This window comes from Mchenga conophoros, linkage group LG6 (assembly GCF_057382185.1).
Source record: "Mchenga conophoros isolate Kocher_MC1m ecotype Shallow Benthic linkage group LG6, M_conophoros_male_GT1.1, whole genome shotgun sequence".
In the NCBI taxonomy this organism is placed as follows: domain Eukaryota; kingdom Metazoa; phylum Chordata; class Actinopteri; order Cichliformes; family Cichlidae; genus Mchenga; species Mchenga conophoros.
The window spans coordinates 41,741,123-41,766,846 of NC_140531.1; the positions used below are offsets into that span (position 1 = coordinate 41,741,123).

Consider the following 25,724-nt stretch of genomic DNA (forward strand, 5'->3'; position numbering starts at 1 on the left):
AACACTAAACTGAACATCTACCTAAAGAGAAATGCAAGTCACACACAAACAAACCAAAGGAGCAACAGCAAGACAAAGGACATGGAGCACAGAAATGTAAAAAAAAAAAGGTGCAAACGGACTACAGGAAGGAAATTTAGATCTTATTCCGAGACACAAAAATTCCATCCTGAGGAGCAAAACAACTAAACGGAACGCAGAGATTAATTTCTACTGTATCTCTAATGTGAAATGACACCCAAAAATGTCGTGATCCTGGGCCATGTTGGCCGAGCAGTCTTAGTTTTCATGTATTTTTGTATTTTGTTCTGTATTTAGGCCGCGGTTCCTGGGTTGCTCTGTTAAGTTGTTCCTTATTTGATTTGCCCTTGTGACCTTTACCCCCTGTGTGCCCCTCTGTGCATCTGTGAGCCCCCGTCTCCCCTCCTTGTGTTTTGTTCAATGTTTTCCCCAGCCCGTTACGTTTGTGCTCTCTCTCTCTCCTCCTGTCTGAAGCTCTGTGTACTTCCTGTTTTACTTTGACAGTCTGCCGTCAGTATGCGTCATGTTGTGTTACCAGTGTTGGGGAGTAACGGAATACATGTACCGCCGTTACGTATTTAAAATACAAAATATGAGTAACTGTATTCCGTTACAGTTACCGTTTAAAAAGGTGGTATTCAGAATACAGTTACTTTGTTGAAATAAATGGATTACACTGCGGTACTTTCCTGTTTCATATTGTCGCGGGTCAGGACTGTTTGGTTTTGTTTGACAGCTACGTGCTGTTGTTCCAGGCGGCAGCGTTACGGTTGCCATGGTTACAGGGCGACGCTCTCTCTCTCTCTGCGACTGTGTGTTTCCTGGGTGAGAGAGCGCCTTTTCGTTGTTGTTGTTGTTGTGCTAAGCTAACAGGCAGAATGCTACAAGCATAGCTCTAAAGAATGTAGCATCATGTTCAGTGTAGTCCGTGCTGCAGGGAGAATGCACTGCCATACACGTTATGTGTCTGTGAGCGAGGAGGGAGAAAAAGGCGAGTGGAAAGGTACGAGTTGTCATCGAGCAAAAACGGGAGCTGGAAGCATGTAAATATAATAATAACCACTGCAGCCAAGAAGAGAGCCTGACGAGCCCAGTTGTAAGTAAGCTATTAAGACTCGACTGTACACCGTGTTCGTGTTTTCCTCCGAAAACAACAAGTTCTGTTAGAGCAGTCTTTCAACGCCTCTCTCTGTCTCTCGCAAGAAAAGTTAACCCACACAACAAAGTAAAGCTATTTTTCGGCTACGAGCCGACAGGGACCCCGTATTAGTCAGAGGTCCCTTTACTACAGTTTGGAGTCGCGGACCTTCAGTAATAGTAATAAATCACACAGCAATAGGACATTCACGTAGTTGTAAAAAGCATGATAATATATTAAGTAATCCAAAGTATTCAGAATACGTTACTGTCACTGAGTAACGTAACGGAATACGTTACAGAATACATTTTGGGGCATGTATTCTGTAATGGAATACATTTTAACTCATTCACTGCCAGCCATTTTCAAATCAGGTAACTCCCCACTGCCAGGGTTTTTGAGCATTTTTACTCATTGTTGAAGAGCCACAGAAAACTGTGTGTTATGATCATATAAACGCTGAACCTACCAAAATGAAGAACAGACTCTCTTCTTTCATCCAAAAAAAAAAGCTTGTTTCTACCATTTTCCATTCTTTAGTAATCAGCTGTAGAAGAGAGGTGGGTTCCACCAAAAATGCCTGTTTTGACCAAAAAAAGGGAGAAAACGAGCTTTTCGTGAAAAATACATTTCAAGCAGAAAAGTGCCTTTGACACTAATATTTCTTGCTTTGTGACACCTCTAACATATAAAATAGTTTTTCACTTCTATAAAACAGAAATAACACTGAGAAAGGTTATGTTTTATCAAAACAATTTATTTACAAATATATCAAAAAATAAAATGTACATAGTGAAACATTTATTCACAATGAATAATTCACTTTTGTGTGGTAATCATTATAACACTTTCCGGGATGCAAGGGCACACAACAAGACTTGCACCACATTTTTGTCTCACTGCGCAATCCCTTACGTGCGCAAACCCCGCACCTCCTTGCAGGTCTACTTTTACTGCTGGTGGGCTTCAGTTTTTCAAGTTGCCCGAGGTTGTATTCTAGCCCCTCCCATTGAAAAACGTAATTGACGTCTATAGACGTCAATGGCAGTCAACGTAAGTTTTTCAATTGACGTCTATAGACGTCAATGGCAGTGAATGAGTTAAAAGTAACCTTCCCAACACTGTGGTCGTGTCCAAATTCATGGGCTGCATTCTCCTGAGGACCCGGCCTTCGCGGTCTACGTGGGCCGGGTCCTCAGAAGATCGGGTAGGCCGGAAGTAAACGGCCGTGAAATTGGACGGTCTAGCCTTCTGATTAGCGTCACCGCTGTCTCGGTGGAGTTTAATAAACTCGGCCGTCTGCTCCTTGCTGTCTAAAATATAACAGGACACTGGAGTAAACTCTCGGCCATCTCACACTTCTGTTTAATCAGTTTTCTGTTTGACGTTTAGTCAGCTGTTTAAAAACCAAGGAGGAACCCACCCGGGGGATTAATAAAGTTTTATTTTATCTAATCTAATAACTTTAATCTCAGCCAAACCGATTTACTCACGAACAAACAAAACACTGAAAAAAGCCCAACAATAACATTTTTAGGTTGTCTAAGTGACTTATATATTACGTTTGTCACGGCCGGGCGGGTTACACACAGTAATTCGGCGTGCCCGTGTGGCGTGCTGGCTAGACCCAAGCGCGGCGAAGGCTAGCGGTGGGTTTGGAGCAGGCACGCAGTTATTCTAGTAACGATCAGTGCACGAAGCGTGGCTTCGGAACGGTCGTTACCGACAGAGAGCGAGCGGAGCCGGGAAGAGAAAAAAGATTGAAGGGATAATCACTCACGGTTGCTGAATCAGGCGGAGACTGACGTCGGCAGAGAAGATAATGATGTCTGAGCGGCGAACAGGTGGGTGGCGTCTCTCTTTTAACCCCGGCCCCGTGATCAGCTGATCACAGCTGATCACCGGCTGACAACGTTTAACCCGAGCAGCGAAACTCCGCGGTGATCTGAAAATGATGTGCCGGGAGTTGTGCCATTCTCGGCCGCATCAGTAACCCTCGAGCTCCCGGCTAGCTATCGAGCTGGTGGGTAGCAGACGCCTCCGAAAACGTCGAAGCACTTTAGCAAAGATGCGATATCTTGATAAACCGAGCAGATATTTGAAGTTTACACAGCTACTTTCTCGCCTGAAAATATGTTAAAAGTTTATTTCGTGACCCAGAAAGATTAATAAGAGTAATTTTTAAAACTTAGTAGCGGCCGCCATTAGCCGGAAACTGGAGCTTGGCTGGGCCGCGCTATGAATTCTGGGATATGGTGGGCCACGAAGGACACACCCGACCCATCCTTCAAATTCGGAAAAAGGAGCACGCATTTGTCGGCTGCATTCGGAGGGGTCTACGAATTTGGACAGCCTTCGGCGCGTCGCTGTGACGTAATCGGTCTACAAATGCGGCCTCAGGAGAATGCAGCCCATGAATTTGGACACGACATGTGTGTTACTCCTGCCTGTCTCGTTACGAGTATCTGTGTCAGCTGTGTTCCCTGTGTGCTCCCACTTCCCTCGTTAACCCTCTGTGCATTTAGGTCCACGTCTCCCTCATCCTGTGTGTGAGTCTCCCTGTGGTTTCTGGTGAGCGGTACGTTTAGTTTTTTATAACTTGTTATCTGTTTTTCCAGCAATAAAGCTGTGCTTTTTGAGTTTATCCCCCGTGTCCCCGTGAGTTTGCGTTTGGGTCAGTTTCCTGCCTGCCACACAGCCGAATCATGACACAAAAAGGTGTAAAATACTCAGAAATAATCCAGTTAGTAAAAAGGAGAGAAACACTGTAAAGAGAACTCCACTAAATTGAAGAGTTTCATCCCCGCATCCATCCATTTTCTTAACTGTTTATGCAGTGGATGGGCTGGAACCTGTCCCAGCTGTCCTGAAGCAAAAGGCGACACACCCTCATCAGATCATCGGGTCATCACAAGGTTGATTTTCCAAAGGGTGGCTGGCCTCTCCCTTAGAGATGAGGTGAGGAGTTCGGCCATCCAGGAGGGGCTCAGAGATGGATGAGTGGGTGGGTAAGTTTACTTGAACTAAACTGGCAGAACAGGTTAAGAACATCGGGGTGAGACTGTGATGTTATAAAACTTACAACACATTTCTGTGCTGCATCTGAGGTTTCTACAAGCCTACTGCAGTGGCTTCACTAGTTCAATAGAATGAGTCAAATTTTAAACTATAACTATATATATGACAGAGTGCATCACTGTTTGTGAGATGGGTGAGTGTGCTCAGTGGCGTCTGAACCAGCATGGAGCCCTTACGCTCAGAAAAAAGCTCTTTGTAAGCCTGTTCTCAGATCTGAAGAATCAAGTTTGTCAGTAGTGAATCTTCAAAATCAACCAATCCCAAATCTGCGGGGGCTGCGAACGATGTTTAAAGCTGTTACCGACACGCACATAACCTTTTCCTTTTTACAGAGCACCTGTGTATTCTGCTGAGTCTGTGTGAGGGTCAGGAATCTTTTTTGGAGCTGTAGCTTTGAGTGTAGGTGAGCAAGTCCAAATGCTGGGCTTCCTATTGATTTTTTTTAGAACCATTTTTGCTCTAAAAGGAATTCACTGTAAAAGAAATGATTAGGACTCACCAAGTTCAGTCAGTTTCATTAATGTAGGCCACAATGCAAGGCACGAGGGGCTTTAGAATCTGCACAGCACACCGTGTGCCTTGAAACAGGTGAGAAGAATATTCAAATTAAACCATTTAATAGCAGAGCAGGACGTGGTGTGAATATGTCTATGGCTACTCTATTCTTTTAACAGCTACATAAACATATAGATAAAAAGTAATTTTGAGTATTTATCCATTTTCTTCCACTAATGCAAACCAGAGGTGAGCTCATCCCAACTGACAAGGGGCAGGTTACACCCCGGACAAGTCGGCAGTCCATCACAGTGCCGACCAACGGTGCATTTTCCAGAAGAGACACCTGAGAAATTGGGACAATAGAGCGCAACCATTTTTCTCATAACATGTTGCAGGCACAATTAAGTGGGGACATAAATCATGTACTTTTGAATCATGACGCTTCATTGTTCTTTTTGGTCCATTACTACACTGCTCCCGTCCTTTCATTATTTTAAGTTTGTGAGTGAATAGGATGCTGTGACTGATGTGTTTTGAAGAAGATCTTTTTTTGGTTCCTACCATCTCCCGAGGGAAGTGTTTGGCTCTTTAGCTGCTCAATGCTTCACCACATTCACCAGCTAGTTTCTGACCGTGTCTGTCTGCTGTTTCATGCTGAGCAGGTACAGTAATGAGGGTTCATGGAAGTTTTCTGTTGCCTGCAGCAGTCAAAAACAATGCTATTAGAGTGAATGGCAGTAAACCAAAAGAGTGAAGTTACAGACCAGACACCTAAACGGCGAGCCAATAATCTCTAGCCAGAGGGGAGTCTGAGATTTTGGTGATACATCTTTGCAGATTCATGCAAGTGATACCTTGTTTTTGCACTGTCAGTGATAGATCGTTACTATAAAAGTATTAAATATATCTTCTTTAAAGATCCTAGCAAACTGTTCGGGTGGTTTTTAATTCATTATTTCTTAAATAATGGAGGAAATCTGATGGAATTTCTAAATTCAGAGTTGAAGACAGATGTAAATGGAACTGTTTAAAATGAGAGAGGTGAGGCCGGGTAATGCGTTCGGGAGCTTACCACTCTGTAACTGTTCCCACTCTTCATCATTGTGCCTTCGGCTGAAACAGGGGTAAATGGATGAAATTGCAATTCAGACAGCAGTGGGTGCCCAATCAATTGCTTTTCAGATGCTTGTGTTACTGCCCAGGCATTTTAAACACTTGTCTGCGCCTCTGAGCTTTTTTCTTATGCAAGATGCTTCCACCAGACCAGCTCATCCTTTCAAATGATGCATTGATGTTGTCAAGACACCCATATGCTAACCAACTAAGTGGTAAACCAGGGATGTATATTCTTGCATTTAAAGTTAAAGGCAGCAGAGACTTTACAGTTGTATTCTGGAGAGAACAAATGGTGATAATTAGTAGGACGCTGGGGAAATACAGACAGAGGATCGAGCTATTGTCTGTCTTTCTATCATCTCAGAGTAATCAAGTTATACATCGCATTTGATCCTCTGTATCTGAGTATGTGCTCAATGCACCAAAAGCCTTACAAGACTTCACTGTGAAACAAAGTCCCCAGTCACTTCCTTCAACTAAATGATGACAAAGCAGAAGTTATTTCGTTTGGCTCCATTAAGATTGTAACAAGACACTTGGTCTTTATCCACATATGTTTAAACTGTAGTTAAAAATCTTGATGGTAAATGGTCTGTATTTGTATAGCGCTTTTACTAGTCCCCCCTAGGGACCCCAAAGCGCTTTACACACCCAGTCATCCACACATTCACACACTGGTGGAGGCTACAGTTGTAGCCACGGCTGCCCTGGGGCAGACTGACAGAAGCCAGGCTGCCATATCGCACCATCAGCCCTTCTGGCCAACACCAGTAGGCGGTGGGTGAAGTGTCTTGCCCAAGGACACAACGACCGAGACTGAACGAGCCGGGGCTCGAACCGGCAACCTTCCGATTACAAGGCGAACTCCCAACTCTTGAGCCACGATCGCCCCATTAACTATCAAATCAGTAATCCTTTAAAGGGCGGGATTTAGCATTGTTACATTAACGATGGTTTTGTCAACTTGAAAACAGTTTCCCTGCTTTTTATCAGCTTTTGGCTCCCTGCATGTTCAGACTGTTCAACTCCACTGTCTCTGATTTGCAGATGGCTTAAAATGCAGATCCTACACCTCGCGTACAAAGGAAAAGACAGCCCATCGCTCCTGCCTTAACTGAGCTGTGCTGACGACCTGTGAAATACCAAACCGTATCATGTGTTTTTAAAGCCCTCCGTGGATCAACTTCACGATATGTCACAGATCTCATAACTCCATAGTTTGCCTGCAGGTAACAACTTCTTTTTGTCCTCCTGTCTCAGGCTTTGTCTGCTCTTCCTCACAGTAAATGGACTGACTCTTATGTAGCCTTTCTTTAGTCTACCTGAGCACTCGCAGGGCTAGATACAACATGCCTCATTCACACAAGCACATTTCTCAGCTTTTTCTGTCCAAGTGCTTTCTATCTAACATTCACTCGCATCACATTCATACTCCGGCTGATGCATCAGAGAGCAACATGGGCTTAGTATCTTACACAAGGATGTTTGGCATGCAGACTGGAGCAGCCAGGGATCGAACCACTAACCTTCCGATTAGTAGTAGATGACCTGCTCCACATCCTGAGTATTATCATTGTAATTATTTGGCTTGTGTTTCTTTTGTTTTGGAGACTTGTGATTTTAAGCTGTGCTCTAACTATAAAGCACTTTGCTTCATCTCCTGGAGTGACTTGACTAAAGCTCAGTCATAATGGAGAGGGAGCTCCTCTAAGAATTTACACATGTAAGTGTAAGAGACATTTTAGCTAATCTCAGGTTGGATAATCTAAGAGTTAGTCTCTGTTAAGGTTAACATGGTTGCTATAATGCTGGCAGCCTTCTGCCTCAGAGATTATGCAATACACTACACTGAAAGCCAGAAGCTGGATTTGTTTTGTGCAGACGGCTCTCATAAAATTGTGTGGCAGGGGCATGCTGTGAATATGGCACCAAGCATGACAGGAGAAGAAAACTGCTCGCGATTGAACATTTCATTAGGTCAGACGGAAAGAAACAGGAGAAAGAAGTTATTTTGGCTGTGTGTGTGTGTGTGTGTGTGTGTGTGTGTGTGTGTGTGTGTGTGTGTGTGTGTGTGTGTGTGTGTGTGTGTGTGTTGCAAACTGATCTTATAATTTTTACTCTTTTTTTTCTGGTTTCTAAAAGTTCCTAAACTAAAAATAAATTTACCTTGACAGAAATTAAAATCACAGGTAGTTTAACACTTCTGGCTGATATCGATCTGTTCATTGCCGTTACTGAATGCTTTAATTAAAATAATTATATAATCCCCTTTTCAAAAAATGCTAGCCTATTTTATGTTTTGAATAAAAATGTTGCTTCACTCACGTGTTGTGCGGTTTCCCAGCCAGTTCATTCTGAGACCGCAGCATCATCGCCTGCGACTTCCACATCGTCGCCTGCAGCGTCTGGTCCTGCCGCTGTCTGGTCCCACCGCCGCTACATTGTCATCAGATCCTGTTCCACCTCGCCTCTGCCGGCTGCTTTCCAGGCCTCTAGTTGGCCGTCGAGGCTGGTCTCCTGAGAAAGTTCGTCGCCGCCGCTGGCTTCGGGGTCGGCCTCCGGACCTGCTCTGTTGCCGCTGCCGCCTTCCGCGTGGCCGGCCTCCTGATTTGTTTTGCCTGTGTCACCGCCACCGTTGCTATCAGCACGGCCGCCCCCTGAACTGTTTTGGCTCTTGTGTTGTTGACCTCCGGGTCGACCCCCTGAACTTTTCATGGACTCCTGTTGATCTAGTTTGGTTTTTAATCTGTTTTCCTGGGTTCTTGAACTTTGTGCTCCTTGTTTTTTGGTTGCTTCTGTTTGTTTTCATGGTTTGGTTTCTGTTTTTGTGCCAGCAATAAAGCTGAGGTTTTCAGTTACATTTCCATCTCAGAGTCCTGCATTTGGATCCACATCTCCACCTGCCCGCACACACAGAGCCCTGACTAATTCAATATCATTAGAATCATTTAAACCCTATATTTATCTGAAGGGTACTACAAAGATAATATTTTAAATGTGTAAATTAACAAACACTGTGATAGGACAAATGTAACTCTTGAATTTCTAAGCTTTTTGCCACATTGTGATCAGTGCGTCTGACATGTTTGCTGTTTTATTACTAAGTGTTGATACTAATTAACCTCAGTGATTAACTTTTATTATTTGTATTATTTACGCTAAATTAATTAATTAAAAATGAGCTTTTGAAAAATGAAACTTTTTTGATATGTTTGTGCTTCTTTTAGTTTGTTTTTTCTAAAAAAGAAAAGAGTCAGATGGACACTGAGACGTGATTCATGCTTAGTGCTCGCATCACTGTACTTACAAGTATCTACGTGCACACGCGTGCAGCTTGTGTTTCTGCATGTGTGACTGTGTTTATGTTTGCACATGTTTGTTTGCACATGCAAAAGCGTACAGGCTGCATCTGGCTGTCTACGTTTCACATTTCCATTCAGGCTGAGTGTAAGCAGGCTGGCTCCTAATGAGCCGATTACAGGGAGCAACATATGGTGTGTTCTGTATGGTTCTCCTGGCTCAGCCATTAGTGTTGATGAGAGCTGAGAGAGATGTGGAAATTGGGCGGGTCAGCTTAGTGAGAAGATTCAAATATGCGTCTGCATAGATGCACAAAGACGTTTCACAATGACACGATCTCTCTTGATGGAATGAACAAAGAAAAGAGATCTAGAAAGGTCCGCAGGGCTTTGAAACTTTTTCCATTTCATGTCATTATAAAATTCTAACAAGTCCACTTCAGATGGTGGCCAAATGCGCCACAACATTTAAAGAAACTGTTTTTAATTGATGAGAAAAAGCTTCTGGCAGATCAGACCGATGCATATTTAGGATGGAATAAAAGTACAAAAACACTCCAACTGAAAGACCCTGCTCATTAAGATTGACTCTTTCATACTGTTCTATAGAATAGATGCCTGTAACTGCATAATTAAAAAGTATGTCTGCTGTTGTATCAAGTTATCAAAGAAAAGCACCCTTTAGTTACTGGCCCCTGTTAACCAATCACACACTAAAATTATTTGTTAGTCTGTGAAACTTGCTTTGCTTTTCTGATGGTTAATTTACAATATTTTTATTAATACAAAAACAACAAACCCAATCCAAAAAAACAAAATTATGAAACATTGTGAAACATATAAATAAAAACAGAGTACATTTATGTGCAAATCTCATAAACCCATATTTTATTCACAATAGAATTCAAATAGTCCAGCAGCTGGTGCCTTCAGTTCCCAGACTTTTATAGACTGCTGTAAACAAAGAGGGATGCTACACAGTGGGACGCATGGCGCTAACACAACTGCTTTGAAATGTATTGCTGCCATTCAAGTTCATACATTTCCTCAGCTTAAACTGAGTTTGTTTTCTATTGTGAATTAAACATTTTTGCATTTTATTTTATTTACATGTTATACAGCATTGCAACTTTTTTTCAGAGTTGGTGTTGTACATCAGGTTCATCATGTGACAAAACCTCAGAGATCACTATGACACAGCACCTGCGGAGCATTTGTCATGAAATGCAGGATTTGGCAGATGGAATTCAAAACTTTAGCTTTATCAGCAGGGACAAAACGGTAAAAGGCAAAAAAAAAAAAAAAGGGAAGTTGTGCAGGAACAATCTGCAGGGAGACTAGACTGACAGAGACCTCACCATGCGGTAGATCCATGAGGGAGATACGGCAGAGTGGACACACCTGGGAATCTAACTAACGAGACAGAAGAAGCAAAACTAAACCTGACACACAAAAGATGAGGGACTATCAAAATAAAACAGGAAGTAACAAACATGGACACCTGACTGATTTCAGGGGGACATAAAAGGATGAAACACTGAGAGACGACTACAGCAACAGGAAGGGCAACAACCTTACCATATCACCCAAAAACTGTGTGAAAGCGACCGGATCAGAAACAAACTGCAGCATAAACAACAGGAAGAAGTCAGGCCTCCAAACTGCCCTACTACAGCCAATCACACAGTGCCCAAGATTTACAGTAAATTAAATCCATAAACCATTTTTTAAATTCTGAATCTGGATGTACCAAGCGTGAACATAACATCTCCCTTGAGCACCCAGTAAAACTTTGAAATATCTGAACTTTAATAATAAAATAATCCAAAATGAGAAGCCTTTTTATTAGTGCATAATTCAGGCTCATTGATTATTTATCGAAGTGACTGGGGACTGACTGCAGTCTGAAAGGTTATATAGCAAAAGCCTCCTGAAACATAATAAGCCAAAGTAGGAGGGACCATAAAGGGTTTTGATTTAAATGAAACTGCGACGGGTTTGAGCTGGATTTTCAAAAGAAGGGACTCTCTGTGTTTCTGTCGTGTCACCTTAGTGACAGTTCACACTCCTTTGTTCTTTCTGTGCTTTCTCCCATTACTAATCTTTTTTGTATTTCACCTCTTAAGTCTGTCTCTCTCTGCCTCTCAGCATCTGTCTTCCTTTAAATCATTTTTACTGCTCTGCCACCCCCATTATCCTATTTTGTCTGTGTCATTTGTATGAGAAGTGGAGCTCAGATTAATGGTCGTGTCTTGATGAATTTGTGGTAAAAAATTTAGATGTAAAAGTGAACTTGCAAAAGTTGCATAGCTTCCTGATTTGATTTAAAAGTGTTTCATTTTGATCATCTTATATTTCTTTATAATTTTCAAACGCTTTACAATTTTCACAAGCTGTGAACTAATTATAGGAGCAGAAAACCTGAACAGAGAAGAGAGACAGCTCCGATACTATATCTCTATCAATTTTAGGGGAGTATATATTTCATTTGCTGTCATTTATTTTGTTATTTGTTCATATATGTGTTCACTGAAAAAGTTATGCTTGTTCATTTAACTGAAGTTAAATTATTGGAAATGTCTCATCTCACCTCATCTGAATGTGACAGAAATATACTGAGGAAACAATTTCCATACATTTTACTTTGAAAACAGTACTGATGAATAAACATAGACCCAGAACTCATAGACACAGCAATGTAGGTCCTTATCTCGACTGTATCCCACTCCACTGAAATGAAAACATGCCATCCACACAGCAGGGATTCAGATTAAGGATCACTGGCAGTTCTCCCATAATGCATCACGTGAAACAAAAGACACAAAAAGCCCTCAGTCAGCTCCGTCCCACAGAACACCCGTCAGCTGCCTTTGACCCAACATGATTTTGATCATATTTGTCCCAGCGGTGTCGCTCTTCTGTAAACACAACAACCCCCAGTATAAAAAAGTATGAGTGGTGACAGTGGATACGATACATCCAGATACCAGACTGTGCAAGTCTCGTTCCTGTTGTGTAGAAAATTAATTATCTTAGAAGTTGTGAATTTATTTTCCATTAATACTTAATAACTATTCAATCACATGTTTTATATTTTTACAACAGAACGTGGTTAACACTGCTCCCCTATATCAGATCAAAGCTGCCTGGCTCAATGCGAGAGAACGTACGGTTACGTTGTAACCTTGGTTCTCTTAGTGAGAGACTATCTCTCCACCGTGAGGCCACTCGGAGACGCGTTCCGATCAAACGATCACCGGTGTCACATCTGCACAGCTGTTTTATACGTAAGCTGTGGGGCGTAGCCGGGCGTGCCGGAGTGTCTTAAAGAAATATCCACACGCCACGACCAAGGGGGTGGTACCCCGTACATATGGAATATGTAACCGTGTGGAGAGATAGTCTCGATATGCTAGAGAACCTCCTACCATCAACAGTACAGATACTGTCGTGTTCATAGGTGTTTGAAAAGTGATACAATTTTGGTAATTTTGCCTCTCTCTGCATGACTACTGTGGATTTTAATCAGTGTTTTGAAGTGATTCATGATTGAAGTGTCGATTTCAGCTTTGATTTGATGGGCTTAACAAGTAATGTATGAACTGGAATCACAGCCATTTTTGCACTTTTTAGTTTTCCATATTCAAAGTTTAAAAGTAATTGGACAAATCGTTGAGAAGCAGTTTCATGGCCTGGCTGATGCCTGCTCCCTGGTTCTTCTGTGACAAATTCAACTGATAAAAGGTGGAGTTTGTTTGTAGGACTTGCATTTGATAGCTTTTCAGTGGAATGGAATCAATATGAGGTCCAAAGAGGAAAAGTGTTAAAATGTAGCAGCTTGTTGATTTAGCCAAAGAACAATTGCAGTGACCAGCTCACCAACCAAAGGGCCTGAAAGACGACAGAAGACTTCTTCTTTCTTTTCTCTTCTTTTTGTCAGGAATCAAGTACAAAAACATTCAAATAATGAAAAGATGCACTGTGCAAGATTTAGCTTTTTTCTTCTTTTTCCTTTTTCTAGCTGCTTCCACCTGTGCTTGAACAATTCAACCAACAAATAGAAAACATGAAAAACACATCACGAATGAACAAATTATACTAATATACATGGAGCTGAAAATTCAACATAAGAGACCAAACAACCAGCTAAAATTATTTCAAAACCACAGACAGTATCTAAATCCAATATATAATTTACATATAATATAATTTATAAATATCAAATATATCTCAATTATATGTAAATTCTTTCACTGGTGGAGAAAAGCTTGTTCACATTATTGAGCCAAGTAAAGAAGACTACATGATGCAGGTGTATTACTCTCTACGATGAAGACACATCTTCATCAGTGGAACTGTGGAGGGTGCAAACCGCTGGTTACACTCAGGAATAGGAAAGATTGATTAGACTTTCACAGAACATTTAAAAATGCACAAATCTGAAAAGAAAATCTTTGGAAAGATGAAACAAAGATGAACTCGTGCCAGAACGATGGGAAGAGAAAAGTAGACTGAATAAGAGAAACAGCTCATGAGCCAAAGCACATCACATTATCCGTCTAACATGGTCACGTACAGCTGCCAGTTGAACAGGATCACTTGTGTTTACCGATGATGCTGGCAGAAGTGGCAACATGAATTGTGCAGAGCTATATTCTCTGATTCTCAGATTCAGCCGAATGCTGTAAAAGTAATTGAACAGCGTTTTGCCGTCATAATGAAAAATGACCCAAAGCATCCTGCAAAAGTAACCCAAGAGTTTCTCGAGGCAAAGCAAAGGGGTATTCTTCAATGGCCAGTCAGTCACCTGATCTCAACCCAGCAGAGCACTCCAGTTACTGAAGAAAAACGGCACAAATAAACAGAAGCTGAATACAGCTATGGTGAGGCCAGGACTGTGCTTTAGCAGCAATGGATAGTTGTTTACTGTCATGGTCTTGCACCTTGGTGCAATTAAAAATAAAAATTGTGGTTATTTCTCCTCACCTCAAGTACTAGAACTCTGGTGTTTTAACACACACAAACAGAAATCAGCTGATTGTAGCAAGTAGTTTAAAGAAATTTCAGAAACCACCTATGCAGCCCATTACCCTCCACACTGGAGAGAAATCACTGGAAAATGTTTGATGTCTTTGTTTCCCGTTTTGCAGGACTCTGAGAAAGAGTGCAGCCATTTCAACCTGATTATTGCTTATTGCATCAATCACGTTCAAAGGCTTAAAGAGATTTCCTGACAGTACAGCTTAGCATCTCTCCAGGAAAACAATGTCCAAGCTTGATGTCAGCCACCAAACCCCCATCATCTGCTGTCAGTGTTTCAAGTCAGGAGTCATTACTCTGTTAAACAGTGATCCACCCCCTGTAGAAAAGAGGGGAAACGAATAGCCTCATCAACACAATTATTTTTGTCTCTATTTTTTTAAAGCACCATGACAGCTGGGGATCAGTTGATGGAAATATTTTCGTCCGTTGCCAGCTTCAAAGAGGAAATCCCCAGTCAGTCTCGCTGCTGCAGAGACGAGTGCTGTCCGGACTGTTGGCACACAGCTGCAAACGTAGACGTCCCCTGAAGAAAGTCTATTAGTGAAATTAAACATCAAAATCAACAATTTTTTAATCACTAAGCTAAACCTATTGCACCTGTTTGTTCAGGGTCTGTTTGGTCACCTGTTGAACTCAGCATTCAGCGAGGCAAATGCTCCTTCCAGTGTCTCACAACAGGGGAAATTGAAAGCTGCATTCAGACAGCTGCATTTCACTTGATGCTGGGTTAGTAAGGTCGCAGAGGCCTTTAGGCTTCAGTGGGAGAGGCTGGCTCTGGGTTTAATGAGCTTGGAGCAGACCCAGACTTTTGGTGTCTTTCATCCTTGTAGCAGCCAGTGTAGCCAGTTAGCTCTCCAAAGCACCAACCCCACCTCACCCCCAGCAGCTGTCTTCTCCTTCTTCACATCTCTTTCTCTCCAAGCCGTACTGTCTCTGTACCTCTCTCGGTTTGTTTCTCTACCTGGTCGAGTTGTTTCTTCTGTCGGATCGGCTCAGCATCAGCTATGATTGTGTGCAGCTTTGCTCTCCTGCCTTCTGGCTGTCAATGCGCTGCCTTGTTTCCTCCTGCTTCTGCTTCATTAGCTCCAGTTGCCTTTGGTATCGGGACACAGAGGGAAAGAATAGTATAGCTGTTCACACGCAAATCCTGAATTTACACTACAGTTTTGTAAAAGTGCCAAACATAGAACAGAGGTTACCTCAAGGTTAGGAATGCATAATGGAGTAAGGTTAGAATCACCAGACCAAATGATCTGTTTGTAAATAATAATAAAAAAATCTATGTATTGACGAGACCTCGCAAAAGGCACAGATGTTGACAGATGTGGTAGTTGGTACAAAGAGTCAATATGCACAATTGTGATTTTGATTTTGCTGGTTTGTTTGATTCATAAATAAATTCCTGTAACATAAGTTAGACTATAAAGAACAAATCTGAAAGAAGTGAAGTAAGACTGAAAAATATGAGATTGATGATGTGGGATCAAAGAGCAGGAGAGAAAAGTGAGGTAATTTTCCTCAGTCTAATAAGCCCCAACCCCTGTCTCTTCATTCATCTTAAGGGGGCAGTGAGGGCAGCCTGGTGGGGAGACAATGCCGTACTGATGTAGTTGAAAGAGCTAAAGATCTTTGTTAGTGCCCAGATCAGGTGTCCCGGAGGCTGGCTTTGCTCCCAGAGTGGGTTCTCCCTTGTACTCTGACCCGCTTACAATGGGTGGTTAGTGGGATGTGCAGCGACTCAAAGTCAAACACATTTTCTTTCCTTATCTCTTTACATGGTTTTCTTCTGTATCTGTTTATTGGCACCTGACTGGAGAATTAGAGGCAACAGCTGTTTATGAAAATCAACCAACTCCTACTATAAAACAACAATATTGAAAAGAATTCCCATGATGCACTGAGTGTGTTTATACACCTCTCTGCATTTAATTATTACTTGTTATTAATCTCTGTCTCTCCTCCACAGCGTGTCTTTATCCTGTCTTCCTTCTCTCACCAATCACAGCAGATGGCCCCGCCCCTCCCTGAGCCTGGTTGTGCTGGAGGTTTCTTCCTGTTAAAAGGGAGTTTTTCCTTCCCACTGTCGCCAGTGGGGGTTTTTTCTCTGTATGTATTATTGTAGGGTCTACCTTATAATATAAAGCACCTCGAGGTGACTGTTGTTGTGATTTGGAGCTGTGTAAATAAAATTAAATTGAATATTGAAGATTTTCTATCAGTTCAATTAAGACGTCCTACACTTGAACGTAAACCAGAACACTGCATGCATTTATGGCATGACTTGGTATTTTTAAAAGCAGTGATGTTTGTATGAGTCCAACATTTTGTTTTGTTTGTTTGCTTTTTGTATGGAGCCCAGTGAAGTTAGTTTAAAAAGCATGTGAGGCAATCCAGATTTATTCTGCAGAATAACATACATCCAAAGTCACAACGAACTGGCAAATGCCACAGGAAGAACAAGAAGAACAGATGGTCTGTGCCCCTACAGCCCTGATCTCAACATCATGGACTCAGTATGAAATCACATAAAGAGAGAAGACGCTGAGAAAGACTAAATCTAAAACTGCGGCATATTCTCCATCCTGCCAGACAAATACCAGGGATTGTTTTCGTCTTAGCAAAAAAAAAAAAGATTAGACTTGCCTGAAACTTTTGTAGAGTACATTCTCATCCAAGGATATCAAATACTGCCCTGCCCCTTCAAGAGAAAGCAGCAGTGACTCTACTTCCAGCTCCCTCCAGAGCTCCATCTGTAGGGCTGAGCTCAGCCAGCAGATGGAGGATTCTCCAGCAACTTGTAGTCACAACTTCTTTTTTTCTCCATGTCCAGAAGTGACTGTTTGAATGTAGATCAAATGATAAATTGAATGTTTGGCCTTAGCTCTGTCTGTGGAAAAACAGCCCAGCACAATCCCTGCATTGATTGCGATGCTACAACAAACCAGCTTCATTGGAGCAACAACTATGCTGACCCAGAGGGAAAGTACAAAGATACAGAAGAAAAAGACGAATTGGGAACCAACCACCACCTCTGATAGTCACTTAATCAACTGTATAATGTTGACATAATGGAATTAGCTTGGCTGTAGCCATGTAGTCCTGACTTATCATTTTCTTATGATGCTGGGGAAATTTAATGGGGATGAAGAGGGAAACGAAACACAGCTTATGGCCTCGTGACTGGTGGAGGGCTTTATGATTAGCACCTCATAACAACTGAAACATATGCAGCTTCTACACTTTAGCCAAAGAACACCGTGATCTTCTGTAGATAATGAAAGCAGAGAGCAGGAAAGGAAAAGCCTTTTCCTCTCATATCTCCAGCGGAAAGGTTTGGCAAAGAGCAGCCTCACACTTCAAAGAGCTAGAGTTGAATCCTTCATTGAGATGGACTAACCAAAACATCTTTGGAGCCGAGCATCTATAGTGCATTCACTGTGTGTTGGTTGACAACACAGCGTGCACACTAAAAAGAATAGCAGGTGGCCACTGAGAGATAGAGACGTCTAATTATGTGTAACTGAACACATGGCTTTAAGGAATAGTAAAGGAGCACACGCTGCAACAACCAACAAAAACATCATTATTCTGTTGTTAAATTAAGCAAGACGGTGAGGAATTTAATTGTGTCTATGCACCTAATATCACACGAATATGTATCATAATTTAAAATCAGTAAATATAAAAAGCATTTCAGAGGGTTTGATGAGTTTTTTGGATTTATTCATAACAAACTCAGAGAAAAGCAGAGTCCTTTCAGCCTCTTTCATACAGGTTATCAAGCGAACAGAGAAAATCAAAATAACAAGACTGACTACAAAAAGGAAGACAGATGAAAGAGGGCATAAAGTCAAGCATGTAAGATCTATTCTAGCTGCATACATTAGAATGAGAGACGGTGTGAAAAGAATGAAATAGCACAAATCCTTTTTAGGGCAGCAAAATGTCAAAGTTTACAGTCTGGTTTATCAGAGCACAGTAAATATACTCCAAAGTGACAGGGTGGTACACGGGTGCTGGGAAGCTTTGGAGACCACACACGTGAAACCTGTGGGAAAATGAACTCGGCACAGTGGTGAGGAAACGACCAGTTTTCACAAGGAAAACCTGCTGATGGTGATGCTTTTTGACAGGATGAAAAGTCAGAGCGTGCTGGAAATTCAGCAGCGCTGGTTAAAGAGAGTAAAGAGGGTAGGAAGGGAATATGACAGGATTTTTTCCCCCATTTCCGCTGGGTGTGGAAGAATGAGACAGAATTTGTTAGCGTCTTCAGAAAGACCTATTGACATCCTGTCACAGGACTGGTAGAAGGGTAATTGTTAAATTGAGAGTAAATGTGAGAGGCTGACAAGAGCAGGAGCTGACACCTGACAAATTGGTAGAGAGGATCTGAGAAGACAGATCATCCGTCTTTAATGGTAAGTCAGGAAGACGGTGGTCTTTTTGTAGAGGGCCTTTTATAAAACATGCAGATGCTTGTGCAATTCAAATAGTAACACGTGCACTTCTTTTAACTCTCCAACACATGTTTCGTAAAGTGCCACCTCACTCCCAGCCAAACGTAAAGCTGATGACAGGAGATAACGGTGTGTTTGCTCTTGTAGAACAATACAGGAAAAGAGGGGAAATAGCGAGTCAGTGGAGCACAAAACTCTTCCTTTGCGATCAGCTCTTGTGATAAGCCATTTCTTTTATTCTCTTTCCTGCTTCTTTCCTTCCCTCCATGTCAAACCAAGTCAGCCAACCTTGTCTCACCAATCTCAGCTAAGAAACGAAAAAATGTCTTTAAGTTGAGAGCAAGGTGAGAAATGTGAAAAATGATTCAGGGTTATCTGTCAGGAGGTAAAAGCCTTTTAGAGGAATTCTAATGTGCTTTATAGAAATCAAGTGAAATTATGGCTAACGATTATCATTTATATATGTGATTATTTAATTATTATTTCATATTTAATATTATCTGTCTTTATATCCTAACCTTGATTAATCAGCTTTAGTTATACTAACAATTAATTAATATTTGGTCAATTTCATGTTCATTGTTTTTAGCAGCTTTACTTTCACTGGATTATGGCAGCTTTCAGTAAAAGGAAAAAGATAAAAACATACTGCAAACAGCAGAAAGACAAACCAAGCAGGTCACTATTAAACAAAGTCACTCATCCACCCACCCATCCACCCATCCTTCCATCCATCCTCTACGACTAAAACATTTCCCTAAGCAGCCAGTGGAGACCAAAAATAGCCAAAAGAGCTGGATATCTCACGGGGCGACCGTGGCGCAGGAGGTTGGGAAGCGCATCTGTAACCGGAAGGTCGCTGGTTTGATCCCCGGGCTCTCTGTCCTGGTCGTTGTGTCCTTGGGCAAGACGCTTTACCCTACCGCCTACTGGTGTTGGCGCGATATGGCAGCCTCGCTTCTGTCAGTCTGCCCCAGGGCAGCTGTGGCTACAACTGTAGCTGCCTCCACCAGTGTGTGAGAGTGAATGAATAGTGGCATTGTAAAGCGCTTTGGGTGCCTTGAAAAGCGCTATATAAATCCAATCCATTATTATTATATCATATCCATCCTATGGCAGTCGTGGTCAGAGATGGGCAGTAACGCGTTACTTGTAACGCGTTACTGTAATCTGATTACTTTTTTCAAGTAACGAGTAAAGTAAGGGATTACTATTGCAAAATCGGTAATTAGATTACCGTTACTTTCCCGTAGGAACGCTGCGTTACTGCGTTACTAAAACCGTGATTTTTTTTGCGAGAATGTCTCATGACAGTGACGTAAGCAAGTGCGACGTTGGTGACAGCAGCTGTGTGCAGATCAACAATGGATAATATATCGAGTGCGGGAGAGAGTATGAGCGTGCAGCGTTTAAAGTGTGGAAGTACTGACCTTACTTTGAGTTTGATTCCATAAAAAGTGACAAAAACATTAGTGTCCGCTGTGCGTGGGAAGAAAACTTCTTTTTACAGCGAAAAAAACCCCTAAACTTCCGAGCAAGCACCGAGTAGCTACGACGTAATGGGAAACTCACAGAGACACTCGCGCGGATTCTTCAACTGACCTCAGCACACCTGCACCAGGGTAACCCTCCGCCTACCCTGCTCCTGCTTTACAGGTGAAAATAGAGCAAAAGGACCGCTGAGTCTTTGACTTTATTTATTTTCTGCTGTGTTTTACTTGCATCTGTTTGAAAGAGTGAGTGAAAACACAAAAAATATTTTATTTTATGTGCTGGAATGTGCAGAAAATAGGTTTAAATGTTAAACTAATTTCTTCCAGTCAGAGAATGTTGCATATAATTAAATGTTTTGCTTGATGCATAAAGTTAAAAGATTAAAACTGATAAAACAAGTTAAAAAAAGAGACTTTTCCATTTGATTACATTTTGTATGATGGATTATGTAGAAAAAGTAGAATTGGGCTGAAAGATCTATCACTTTATCACCTCTTCAGGTTGTAAATCGTGTTTTTAAAAAGTAACTAAGTAACTAAGTAACTAAGTAATTAATTACTTTTGAAAATAAGTAATCAGTAAAGTAACGGGATTACTTTTTGGGGGGAGTAATCAGTAATTAGTTACTGATTACTTTTTTCAAGTAACTTGACCAACACTGGTCGTGGTTGTGATTGTATCGTGTCTTGCACCTGGACTGTGTATTTCTCAGAAGGACACAAACAGGTCTCAGAGTACTGCTGCTGCATTTCTGCAGCAGTCACAGTGAATGCAAACATAACTCAGCAGCACACCTTTTATTGATTTCCAAGTCTCACTAATCAATACTTTCCTCCATAAACAATAAGATGATTATATGTCATGCGAGAGTTCTCTCACAGATCATGTTTATCTCAGCTTTTCATGCTCATTCAGTTTTCTAAATCTTTTGAGGTCACTTGGACTAAAACATCTTGTTGACATTAAGAAGAGTTCATGGTTGACTCAATGACTGCAAGGTTCTCAAGTCCTGTAGCTGCAAAGCAAGCCCAAATCACCACCCGTCAGAAACGGTGCAGTCGCTGTGCTGCAACCATTTTCTCCAAACGCGTCGCTGTGTTTTACAGCCAGACGTCTCCTCCTCTTTGGTTTCATCAAAGGACATTGTTCCAGGAGTCTCGCAACATTGCAAATTTAAGCCATGCTGTTATTTTTAGAGGCTTTCTCCATACTTGTTCAATCTTTTTCTAAGTTCACTGTTGTGAACATAACTTCACAGGCTGACTGAGGCCAGAGTCTGAGACAGAGCTCTTGTTTTTCTGTTGGGGTTTTTTAACAGTTTCTGAGCAGTGCACAGTGAGACCTTGAGGTGGATTTAGTGGGATGTCCACGCCTGTAAATACTGCCAACTGTCTTTAATGTTTTTCAATGTGATTATTGTGAATAATCTTTCTGACTGTAGAACGATGGACTATCTGGAGTCCTCCCCTCCGAGTTCCTCTCTGATTTCTTTCCTGCTCCATGCGCTCATGAATACTCCAGACCAGCAAACTAACCAAACTTCTGCTTTTGTAGAGGTGCTCACACTGGTGATCACTTAATCGAGTTGGTTAGCAGCACCTGCCTTTAACTCATTTAATTCCCATTAATTCCTAAGGTGCACTCAATGTTTCACACACAGAAAATAAGATGAACAAAGATGAAACCGTGTGATGTGTCATATCTTGCTCTGCATCTGATGTTGCACTTATAATTCTAAGACACATATTTGTGGTTGGGTAACTGATTTTTTTAAAAGCTCCGCAGACCTTTAAAATAGCAAGATGACACAAACATGTCCCTAATGGTCAACATTTCAGTCATGTTAACAAGCCTGGAGAATATATCGAAGAGAAGGCTCCCGCACAACAGCTACTGCTTTTTCACCGCTGCTCTCAGACCCTAATCAGGCAAATGGTTTTTACCCTTTTGATCTTGTATTTTACACTACTAAAAAACCATTGAGTGACCAGATGTATTGAAGCATTAAGTCAGCAGACAATATCTTGATGGAGCCAAATTTCATTACAGTTGTGCATTAAAGTGAAGCACTGCTGAGAACGGCCTAAGTGGCTTCATGGGAAGGTGTTCTGAGCAAAGACAGGCAAGTAAATGTGAAATCATTTAAGTGAGAATGAGAAATGGAGAGAAAAAAGCAGATATTAAAGTGAGCGTGTCAGTTTAAAGCCTGATTAGCTCGGCTTGTGTGTAAAAGGTTCAAGAAATACACATGAGACAAAACGCCAGGTTGATAATACCAAGAGAACACAGCTGTAAGATGATGTGATGGGAATGTTTTTATTCTGAGTTTTCTGGACATTTGAAGGCTTTGATCTCTGATCATCCTCCTCTTCCTGGTGAATCAGCATTGGACCAACGTTCACACCGTCTGAACGGAGTCCCAGATCCACACGCACCCATTAGCAGGACCATAAATTACACGTAAATGTGCTGCGATCATCTCGTTGTGGTTTGAACTTTCTTTACGTTTGGTTTGGGCCAAACATATTTCGGTCTCTGTCAACATGGTAAACCAGCTCTGATTTTCCAGCTCTGATCTAGCAGTGCTACGTTCTCCCCACTCGTACACCACCCAAGAAAGAGCCAAAACTAAATGCTATGCAGCCATTTATTGACTTTGGCAGTGAGCAATGACACCATAACAAACAAACATCTAAAGGTCCCTAAGCTTCCCTATCAAAAACAATTTGCTTACCTAACGTTTAAAAAACAGAAGAAAAGCGAGTTCAACAGAAAAGGTTTCTCACAACTACAAGGCTGCAGTGGACAATGTATACAGTGAAAGGGTGACTACTTTACAAAGGTAATGTTAAAACCAACTTTTCTGATTTGATGAATTTCTCTGTGTTTCATTTTTTATCCACTTTGCTGTAGCAGTCGCCTTATCCCAACTATCCCAACTATTGAAAGTGCTGCTACATACAGATCTGAGGTCACTGCTGCTAAAGGAGGTTAATTAATAAAACTTTGTCTATTAGTTCAGTGAGACTGTGTTTGTCCATAATTGTGACTTTGATTGAAGTCAAAGTAGAAGTGGAATGATAGATTTATTTTTCTTCATGTACATTTGCTGAACAAAAATCTATTTTAAAATTTTCTGCACGTCCCTGTAACTGATGATAAAAAATAACAGTGTGTGTTTGTTAACTGTTAGAACATTTCTGTGATAATCGTTTTTCAGCACATTGGACAAATACTGATCCTGTTCCTCAACACATAACACGTTTAGACAGAGCTATGCTAAGAACATAGAATCAAATCAAGCAACAGCACATCTAAAATATACACTTCATTCGCTAAAAATCTGAAATCATATCAAATCAATGACGCGCACCAACATGTTCAACTTAAATAATAGAAACAAGTTCAGTGTGTAACAGTATTTGAGCCAGGTGATCGCTTTAAACCAAACGATTCTCAGCTCTTGAAAAGACAAAATTAAATCGATTCTCCAAGGCTGAGCCTCGGGGACTTACCAAAAAGTGCATTGTAATAGATAATGCTGCTACTGAGAATTTCTCAATTATAAATACTTGGCAAAATACTTACGTAGCCTTGTCAAAAAAACTTGACAAGAAGCTTGTCTGCTTGTATAGAAGCAAGAAATCTTTTCTCATGAGGCGCTGATGGCTTCATTTCATTCAGGTGTGCTATTAAGGTGTGCAAAGAGCTCGTATTCACAGTGACATGCTGCTGGCATTAGAACACTAATTGTCATGCAGCCGTTATTAATGTCAAAATGTCTGCTCTGTCAAAGGTCTATTGTGTGAATATTACATCAGACTTTCTCTCGGTTCCTGATAATTGAGTTACATTTTATTTCTATCAGCCACATGACTAAAATATGCTGATTCTTATAATCCCCAAGGTACAAATTCTTTTGTTGTTGTTGTTGTTGTTGTTTTAATTACCCCTAAAGTTAGTGCAGTAATAGTCTTACTCTGCTGATTGCACTGTTGTTTCTAAATAACGTCATTGTAAGAACACTCATAAAGGTTTCCTGTAATCTCTGTTGATGTAATCCTCTTTGACTCTGTCAGAAACACACTTAAGTGACTTGAATCACTGCCTGCTTGTCATGTTTAATGAACCTGACATCATTATTTAGGCTGTCGTGTAAATGTCTGCTTATGAATGGAATAATAAAACCCAATCTTCTACAGGGCCACCAACCGGTCGTCACACATCGCGCTGCACACTTAATTCAGAAAGCCCAGTGTGTGGTGGGTTTGATGGTGCTGGCTCTTCAGAGGCTGATGGTTAGTGAGTAAAATGCCTGAGGCGAGCCTAACTGAACACTTTATCCCTACTCTTCCTGAGAGGCAGGAGAGATAACAGTACAGCAGGAAGCTACCATGCTTATCAGTTCCTGAGGGCACAGTAGTCCATGGGGTTGAAGGCTAGCTGCTGACCTCCCGTGGTTCACGCTGCTGATGTGTGTGAGTAGGACTCTGCTCTAAAGCCTGCTGGGTTAACCCTGAAGGGTGGACATAAGTATGCCAGGGAAGTCAAAATCACAGAGAACATGTTGAAGAGGTCCTTGTGTGGTAGCTGAGAAGGTACCGGCAACTTCAGGACTTAGTGCATATTAGCAAGACTCAGTTGTCAGATGTTTAGATGTGTTCAGTGTCAGTGCTTTACATTATAGTAACGTGATCTGCTACAAGAACCTAAAGCCAAAAGATCCAAAACACAAACCACATCTTCATGTTTCAGACTTTAAGTAAACAACAGACTTGAACCCACATAAATGGCAACAGACAAATACAATTTGGCATCATAGCCCAACAGCAGAAGGCAACATCGTGGCTCAAGAGTTGGGAGTTCGCCTTGTAATCGGAAGGTTGCCGGTTCGAGCCCCGGCTTGGACGGTCTCGGTCGTTGTGTCCTTGGGCAAGACACTTCACCCGTTGCCTACTGGTGGTGGTCAGAGGGCCTGGTGGCGCCAGTGTCCGGCAGCCTCGCCTCTGTCAGTGCGCCCCAGGGTGGCTGTGGCTACAATGTAGCTGCCATCACCAGTGTGTGAATGTGTGGATGACTGGTTGTGTAAAGTGCTTTGGGGTCCTTAGGGACTAGAAAAGCGCTATAAAAATACAGGCCATTTACCATTCACTTTACTTGGTAATAAGCCACAGATTTGGTGGCTAAACACAAACAGTAGTCAGTCACCAGCATATAATAACCACCTGTCAGCCTCGTCAGTTAGCTTAGCAGCTTCACTTTTTCCATGATAAAAATCTGTCGTCCATTTGATACTCAGAAGATTAACTCGTCCACATATTGTTTGACGTCGCCTCATTTACATCTAATTAAATGACTGAAATCTCCGCCGTATCCACAATAGTGTTGCGTTACATGGGGAGATATTAAAAGTAACTGACTCCTGCCTGCCTGCTGGGTGTAAAGCTCTTATGTCCTGACAGTAAAGATCTACACGCTTATTTGATTGTTGCATTTAAAGCGTCTTTAAATCCAACTTTATATAAAACAACACTCAGACACATTAACCACTGCAAGAACACGCTAGGTTTGGGTTGTTTA

At 41.6% G+C, this 25,724-nt stretch overlaps 1 long non-coding RNA gene across 1 annotated transcript; it reads left to right on the plus strand.

The window, feature by feature from the left end:
* Positions 1-2,584: 2,584 nt before the first annotated feature.
* Positions 2,585-8,983, plus strand: LOC146573347 (uncharacterized). The gene is made up of 3 exons (XR_014892944.1): positions 2,585-3,003; positions 6,899-7,080; positions 8,196-8,983. It is a non-coding gene; the product is annotated as an uncharacterized LOC146573347 (long non-coding RNA).
* The last annotated feature ends 16,741 nt before the right edge of the window (positions 8,984-25,724 follow it).